General features: G+C 30.0%; 1 long non-coding RNA gene across 1 annotated transcript; it reads left to right on the forward strand.

The window, feature by feature from the left end:
• The first annotated feature begins 3,522 nt into the window (after window positions 1–3,522).
• Window positions 3,523–7,680, forward strand: LOC145790554 (uncharacterized). The gene is made up of 4 exons (XR_014329356.1): window positions 3,523–3,798; window positions 5,071–5,137; window positions 5,953–6,136; window positions 7,378–7,680. It is a non-coding gene; the product is annotated as an uncharacterized LOC145790554 (long non-coding RNA).
• Window positions 7,681–8,127: the final 447 nt, after the last annotated feature.

Consider the following 8,127-nt stretch of genomic DNA (forward strand, 5'->3'; position numbering starts at 1 on the left):
ATGACTCATGGTGTATCTAACTCAACTTGGTCTTGGATTATTTTTTTCATACAGAAATATATCTAAATATTAATTTAATAAATTCGAATATTAATAAATAAAATTTTACCCAAGTTTAAATTTTTTAGTAAAATTTGAATAAATATGTACATATTTGTTATTTTCATTATGAAAAAAATATTAAAGGTATGCATTTACCAATTTAAAATATATTTACATAAATAAGTTGGTCAAATAGCTCTTTAGTTTGTTTGGTTGATTTAATCCTAACATGGCTCATGACAGTTTGATTATCCCATAGAATTTTAGAAATTTCAAAAATACTCTTACACTTTAAGATCAACTTAAATTTATCCTACGATATCAATTAATTATTTTCTTAAACCGCAATATGGTACACAGTAACTTGAGTAATATTTCAAATATAGTTTTTGAAATAAATATAAAATTTAAATCTTTCACTTCATTTCTTTTTTTAGGCTTAACCCTTAAAACCCAAACAGACCTGCAACCATGAAAGCTTACTATTGTCACCACAACAAGTTTTTTCTACAACTAAAATCCACCACAACAATCAAAACTACATATAAAATTTAAGTCTAATAAAATATAAAAAGAATAAAGAAAAATACAGAATAGATAGAATAGAGAGCTAGAGGTACCAAAAAGAAAAAAAAGAAGTAGTATTGTTATGTTGTCTAACAAATTTTGATATGACAAATTATAATAGTAAAAATTTTATAGATAGAACATAATTATACTCAACAGAAAGCAATTTTATAATTTATGTAAATTTATGTGCTTTTAAATTTACCAATTGAATTATGATGCATGTATTTTATTATAGGACAAAATACTAATAGAAAGCTTAAATAATTACTGAAACTTACTTAATCTTATCCATTTATTTGTTTTTAAATTATTTCTAATTAATTTGAAAATTAATTTTTGAATCATTGTCTAAAACCATGTTACTTTAGTATAACATAAGAACAAACGTTGCGAGATCTTTGAGTCTGAAACTCTCAACATAAGTTTTCTAATTTTTTAAATTTATAAAATACATAAATACACATGTCATTCAATCATTGGTTATTACATTTTAAGACTAATTAATAATTAATTATTTTATTCATATGGTAATAATCATCAAATCACTTCAATTTAGAAAGTAAATCAAATTTTGAATTGTTATTGATTTCAAAACATATTTATTTTTACGGATTTATTATCAATATGGTAATGTTGGTATACATATGGATATATTACATTATGATATTTTTTTTGAATTCTTTATGTTAAAATATTTAGTTTTAATTTTTTTACGAAAAATCTGTTATTATGAAAAATATTATGCATAAACGTAGACAATATTTTTAATTTTTTGATTTTATGAAATATAAAAACACAAATGTCATTTAATCATTGATTTTTGCTATAAAAAATATTATGTATAGGGCAAATTTATGATAATTTTTTTCTAACAGTTAAACCTTTGCGAGTTAATGTATAAACTCATGCTGTAAATTGAAAATATTCATAAAAAAATATCTTTTGATTGAAGTAAAAATCATAACATGAATTGAAACTTGTGCATAAGTTTGTTAACATTAAACTGTTCATTTTTAAATTTTAAGAAGTTTCAAAATTACTATGAATCAGTCAAATTAAATTCATTCCTAAAAATTTAAAATAATGACTAGAATTATTTATTAAAATAATATCTTTAGAATGGGTCTAGCTTCTCCTACTTGAATCAATACCTGGGCTAAATACATTCAAAAAATTTATTTATTTATGAAAATTGCAAAGAAACCTGAAGTAATACACTATAACATAAAAACTATGATATTAAGATTTCAAAGAATATTAGTATTGCTAGCCATGAGCCCATACCACTCAAAATAAATTTTAAACTAAAATTTTTTATCCAATTTTTTTTTTTTTAATTCTTAAATGTTATACTAAAAATATGAGTTGTACTAAATTAACCATAATTATGTTACTCAATACCAAGCTTGCAAAGTAAAATGACATTATATTGAAGTCATGGAATGATAATATTTGAAATTTAATTTCTTTGTTATGACAAGGTTTTAGATTTTTTTTCAATTATACAAGAGTTAAATTTAAGAATAAAAAGTTAAAAAATTAAAACCCATGTATGAGCGCAATAAGTCTGTACGCGAGAGCCCTTTTTAACCCAAGGGGTTGTAGCATTGTGGTAAGGCCTTGGGGTTTAAGCCCCAAGGTCACAAGTTCAATTCTCCTCTTGGGCCAATCTCCTAGGCGAAATACTGTTGGTTAGGAGGTTGGACCTCAAGTTGTCTAGTCAGCACTTGGTGTGGGTTCAATGCTCCCCCGCTGTGCGAGTCCCACTACAACAAAAAGAGTCTTTAGAGACGAAAACTAATGACGAAAATCAATTTTGTCACGAAAGACGTACCTTTTAATGAAGAAAACAATTTTTCGTCTCCAAATGTATCATATTTAGAGAGAAAAATAAAATTTCGTCACCAATCTTGATACATAATAAAAAAATTAGGTGACAAAATTATTTTTCGTCATTATTTTTATTTTTTTGTCACCAAAGATTTTCCTACATTTTTTTTTGGATTTTGAGACTTTTGGTGAGGAAAAAATTGGTCACCAATTATAAAATTATTAGTGACGAATATATTTTCATCACTAATAATTTTTAATATTTTGATATCATTTAGTGAGAAAATTATTTTCATCGTTAATAATTTTGTTTTTGGTGAGAAAATAATTTTGTCACCAATTTCGGAGGAAAAATTAAGTGGTAATGAAAAATAAAATAGGTTACTAATTTTTCCCCACCTTTTATCTAATTGTTTTCCTCCCCCTCTCTCTCTCTCTCAAAACACACACACACACAATAACTTCTTCCTTCTCTCTGCCCTTGCTACTTCCCGTTGTCATTGTCCCTTCTCATTGTTCAGTATTGCTTCTGACATCACCTCTCTAAGCAAGCACATTGTTCTTTCTCTACTCTTGTAAAGACCGAAAAAATAAAATTCAAAATTTAAATGATGGGTATTTATTTTTCAAAAATGACGGATGGAACAGCGTTCATTTTAGTTTATAGTAGGATTTTGGTATTGAAGCTTTGGGTTTTAAGACCCATGACATTATAATTTGGATTTATATATGTAAATCTTACTCAACTGTTTGGTCCTTTTTAATTATATAAATGATGGAGACCATCTTGAGCTTATCTAAAATATTGTGTAATCTAGTCTCAATCGAAAATTTATTTTAGATTATTAAACTTCATTTATTTTGGATCCAATTAATTAAACTATGTTTCATTTGAATTACTTGTTATTGCTATTATGAGAGGATTGCGAATATTTATAGTGTTTCCCAATCAAACGAAATGTATATTTGTGATAAGAAAAATTATATCATTTTATATTATAAAATATTAAGATGATGTTAAAATAAAATTTTAATTAATATATATATATATATATAAAATAATTATTTTCAGTGATGGTTGTTTCTAGACCCTCTGGGTGGAACTCTCTTTATCTACGCACCAGTAATTTCTAGGGTTAGGGTTTTTCACGATCCAACTAAGGTTTCAATTCAGAGAGAGAGAGACGAAGAAGCAGAAGAAGAAGACAATAGAAGATTAGCACAGCAATGGGGAGGTACAGAAGCCGAAGCCAAAGCTACGGCCCAAGGCGTAGCAAGCGATACCAGGTCTCGCAAAGACCGACGCTCCCCTGCCCCTTCTGGTCTCCTCGTTCGCAACATCTCCCTCAACGCCAGGTCTCTAATCTCTCTCTCTATTTTTTTTTATCATCCTTCAATCCCTTGATCTATATATATATATATATACATATTGATATAATTACTACTTTAGTGTGTTGATTTGTGGTTTACGAGTTTGCATTTAAATTTTGGGATGGTTTGATGAGTAAAATCGTTTAGCAATATTGGGCATTTTGATGAATGAGAAGAAATGTTGGCTGGATGTGAACAACCAAATAGGAATTGAATAGATTCACCAACAGTTACAGGGGCTACCTCAAGTATTTGATTCTTTGTTGCTTAGCATTTCATTGTTACGGTTTCTCATGAATTTCTAGTGGGTTTAGCAAAAACTTTTTTGTCCCAATTTATATGAGTTCAATCTAATGTCAATATGATCCATGGCACTGGAGTTCATTTTTTCAATGTTCACAATCGTTATGAACTTAACGGGATTTGCGGTTGTGGGTGTATAGGGAATTGGTAGGTTGACATAGGAACCTTATGTAGGAATTGGCAATGGGGCAGGGTCAAAAAGCCTTATGCCTATTGATCCATGTGTCACCTCTTGAGGCTCACACGTGGTTAGAGAACTTGGAGAAGGTGATGTAGTGGTGACATGGTCGAGCCACATGGCAAGTGGAGCCATAGACCCATATGCCCAAATTGTTATTTACTTTTTTTTTGGGTAGGTGAGTTTTTCTTCTAAATATGTAACAAGTATCATTTTAAACCTCGATCTTGTCATTATATGATTGTTTTAAATGTTATTATTCTCTTACACCCTCTTAAAAAAAAAAAAGAAAAAAGAGGAAATCTAATGATTCTACTTGATTCTTTACTGGCCAGAAGATCTTAGAATCTCATTTGAACAATTTGGTTTGATAGAGGATGTTTATCTACCTAAGGATTACTACACTGGGTATGATTATTTTAGCTTTTATATTTCCGGGTGTGTTTTTGTTATGTTGTTTGTTATCAAATATCTAGAAAGTTCTACTTATTCCAATATATATATATATATATATATAATAATTGAAACAAGAGACAAGAGAAAAGAGTGAGACCCCTACTGCCAATTCCATTACATGCTTATGATATATTTTGTTGTCTCTTCAAGAAAATATTTTGCTTTACACATATGGATCCTGACACATGTTTTGTTTTTGTTTTTGTTTTGTCTCTTGAAATCTGACAGTAGGTAATTGGTGTGGATGATGTGGTCTTAAGAGTGGCTTGTATTTGCTATAACTGGGATGCATTATCTCTAATGTTCTGGTGAATGTGCAGGGCCTTGGAGGTGTATGCTGGTCTCCTTTTTAGGGAAGTGGGTTAAGTGAAGTGACTACATCAATAGGTGCTAGTCTCCTTTTTATTATTTATTTTTTTGCTAACTTTTGTTAATGCAGGTTTTTCAAAGCTGGTACACAGTGTAGAGATGTGTGGGTTGAGGGATGGTGAGCTCTTATATTAGGGTTGTGAATTGTGTTTGATACAAACTTTTGAGGGTTGAGTGGTTGTGAGATCTCTATATTTCCAGTTGTGTTTTTGTGCAGGTACTAGCTGGTCCTCAATTAAGGGATGTTATTGTTGAGAGTTGAGAGTTGAGTGGTGTGAGCATATATTTTTGTTAGGTTTTTTGTGGTGATAACTGCTCTCTTTCTGTGTTGGAGTGTTCATATGTGGGTTGAGTGATGGTAGTAATAAATCAGTGAGATTTTGATGCAGTTACTGTTGATGTTTGTTTCTATTGAGTGTATTGATTGCTTGTCTTTCTAGGATCAATTAAGTGAGGCTTTGGAGCAAGCTGTCCATCCGTTATAGAACAATTTTGAGTAGTTATGCTGCTCAGTTATACATTGGTTGAGCTACCTACTGCTACAACCTGTGTATATGCTGCTGCTGTGTTTAGGCTGGGCAGGTCTGGTTTGCTGCTCTGTTAAGTGAAGTGGGTACATGTTGTAGTTGTGTATATGTTGTTCTGATGCCTCTGCTGTGTTAGTGTCCTGGGCTAGAGGTCACTGTGGTCTCTGCTTGGAGTTTTTTTTTTTTTTTTATTTAGAGGTGTTTAGTTGATGTTGTTATTTTGGTTTAGATCTTGTAGTCTTGAGTTTATTGGTGGTTTATGTCTCTTGTTCAGCCTCATCATTTCGTTATGTGGTGCTTGACCAGGTTGGGCTTTCATAGGGCTTACCAATGCCACCAAAACGATTGGCGCAGTCATCTCTTCAACCTTCGCATGAGGCAATTTTTGTTTGGAATGAGGATTTACATGACAATGTGGAGACCCAACACTCACAGCCACTTGATGTCGATATAGAGGCATAGAGGGAGGCAGCCCCCCAATCTAGTGTCGGTAAAATGCTGAATTTTACTATTAAAATGAAATTCTCTATATTAATATAATGTGTACTTGTCACATTTACATATAGTGAGATTTGTTATTATACTTATATAATAATTACTGAGTAATATATCATGTATCCATAATCATGTCATATCATCATTCTAATTTTTTTTCCCTACTCAGCACAGCGAGTTAATATATATATATATATATATATGTAATTTAGGTAAAAATAAAGTGGGTGGTGGATTCTCAACATTCATTGTGTTCATGCCAACAGTTACAAAATTATAATGAATGATTTATGTTTTTCTACTTCAAAATCTTCATTGACAGTAGGTGGTGGATTCTCATCATTCATTGTCTGCTTTTTCTTCTTTATTTTTTTTCATTTTTTGTTTTCATGTAGTGCTGAAAGCTTTTTCATCTCAGTAGATTTTACTAAGATATTAAAGTTACTTATATTAGGGAGCTTTTTGGTTGAGGGTTGAGTGAATGTACCTCTAAATTCTCTAGCGTGTTTTCCTTTTATCTTGTTGTGGGTTGATGGGTTTTACCTTATGTATTGCTTTGATTTTTGTTGAGAGTTGAGTGACAATATACGTGGCTCCCCATTGAAACAAGCACATGACTCCTAGTTTGAAAATTACTTTCAATTATGTATTTTTCCAACACTTAAGTTTGAAAATAGGTCATTGAGGGACAAAATAATGAAATATGAGTACGGGTTGGGAAACATCATGAACACCTCGAGAGTAACCAATGTAAATTATGAAAATTTATAGAACAAGCATGAGACTCCCAATTTAAAAACTACTTTCAAATTTGTAAATTTCCAACACTTAGGCATGAAAATAAGTCATCGGGGGGCAAAATTGTTAAATAAGCACAAAAAGGTCTAGAAATTATCATGAACGCGTTGGGAGGGATCAACATAAGTTGTGAAAACTTACAGAACAATCATAGGACTCTCGGTTAGAAAACATTTAGGCTTGAAAATAGGCCATTAGGGAGTAAAAGCTTGAAATAGTCGTTAAAAGGCCCGGGAAACATCATGAACACCTTGGGAGGACCTAATGTAAGTTGTAAAAATTTACGGAACAAACACAATAAATTTTGGTTTGAAATTTACTTCGAAGTTTTCATATTTTCTCTTTTAGGTTGCATATTCACATATTTAGTGAATGGTTTCTTTAACCTTTTGTTGTTGTTGTTGTTGTTGTTTTTTTTTTTTTTTTTTTAAATGGCAGATTGGAGATGAACGAATTTGGTAACCTGCATAGCAAGAACTTTTTGTTGAAATTACTAGACACGTATCCATCATAGTGCCATTGTACTTTTTGTTGATATTACCAAACATGTATTTTGACTATGTTGTCACGGGTTGTGATTATATTGTGATGGATCTTATCTTTTTGTTGATACTATCAAACATATATTTTGACTATGTTGTCGCTTTATGCAAATGAACAAGTTTTTGTAATGATCTGTAATGGATATTATATTGAACAGAATATTAAAATGCATAAGTTATTTTGATTGTGTTGTCGCAGTTTTGATTTTACTATAATTGATGTTATATATTAATTTCTTGATACTATGAGACATGTATTTTGCTTGTGTTATTTAATGAAAATGAACAGTTTAATTTTATATTGATTAATATTAGATATTTTATTGAATAAATAATTAAAATGCACAGGATTGCTTATTGAAAAAAATATATATAAATTGCAAATATATATGCCACAATTTTTAAAATTTATTTATTATTGGCGACAAAAAAAAATTGTCGCTAAAATTTTCTAATCTCAACAAATAATTTCGTCACACGTTCAGTATTTCGTCACTAAATTAAAATATTTATTGACAAAAATTTTGTCACTAAAGGGTCTTTTTTTACATCTTTTGGTGACAAATATTTTTGTCACTAAAAATTTTATCACTATTTTTAATGACGAAATATTTCGTCACCCAAAACAAATAGAATAAAATTTTAT

This window comes from Camellia sinensis, chromosome 5, assembly GCF_055761805.1.
Source record: "Camellia sinensis isolate YWXY chromosome 5, ASM5576180v1, whole genome shotgun sequence".
NCBI classification, from domain to species: Eukaryota; Viridiplantae; Streptophyta; class Magnoliopsida; order Ericales; family Theaceae; genus Camellia; species Camellia sinensis.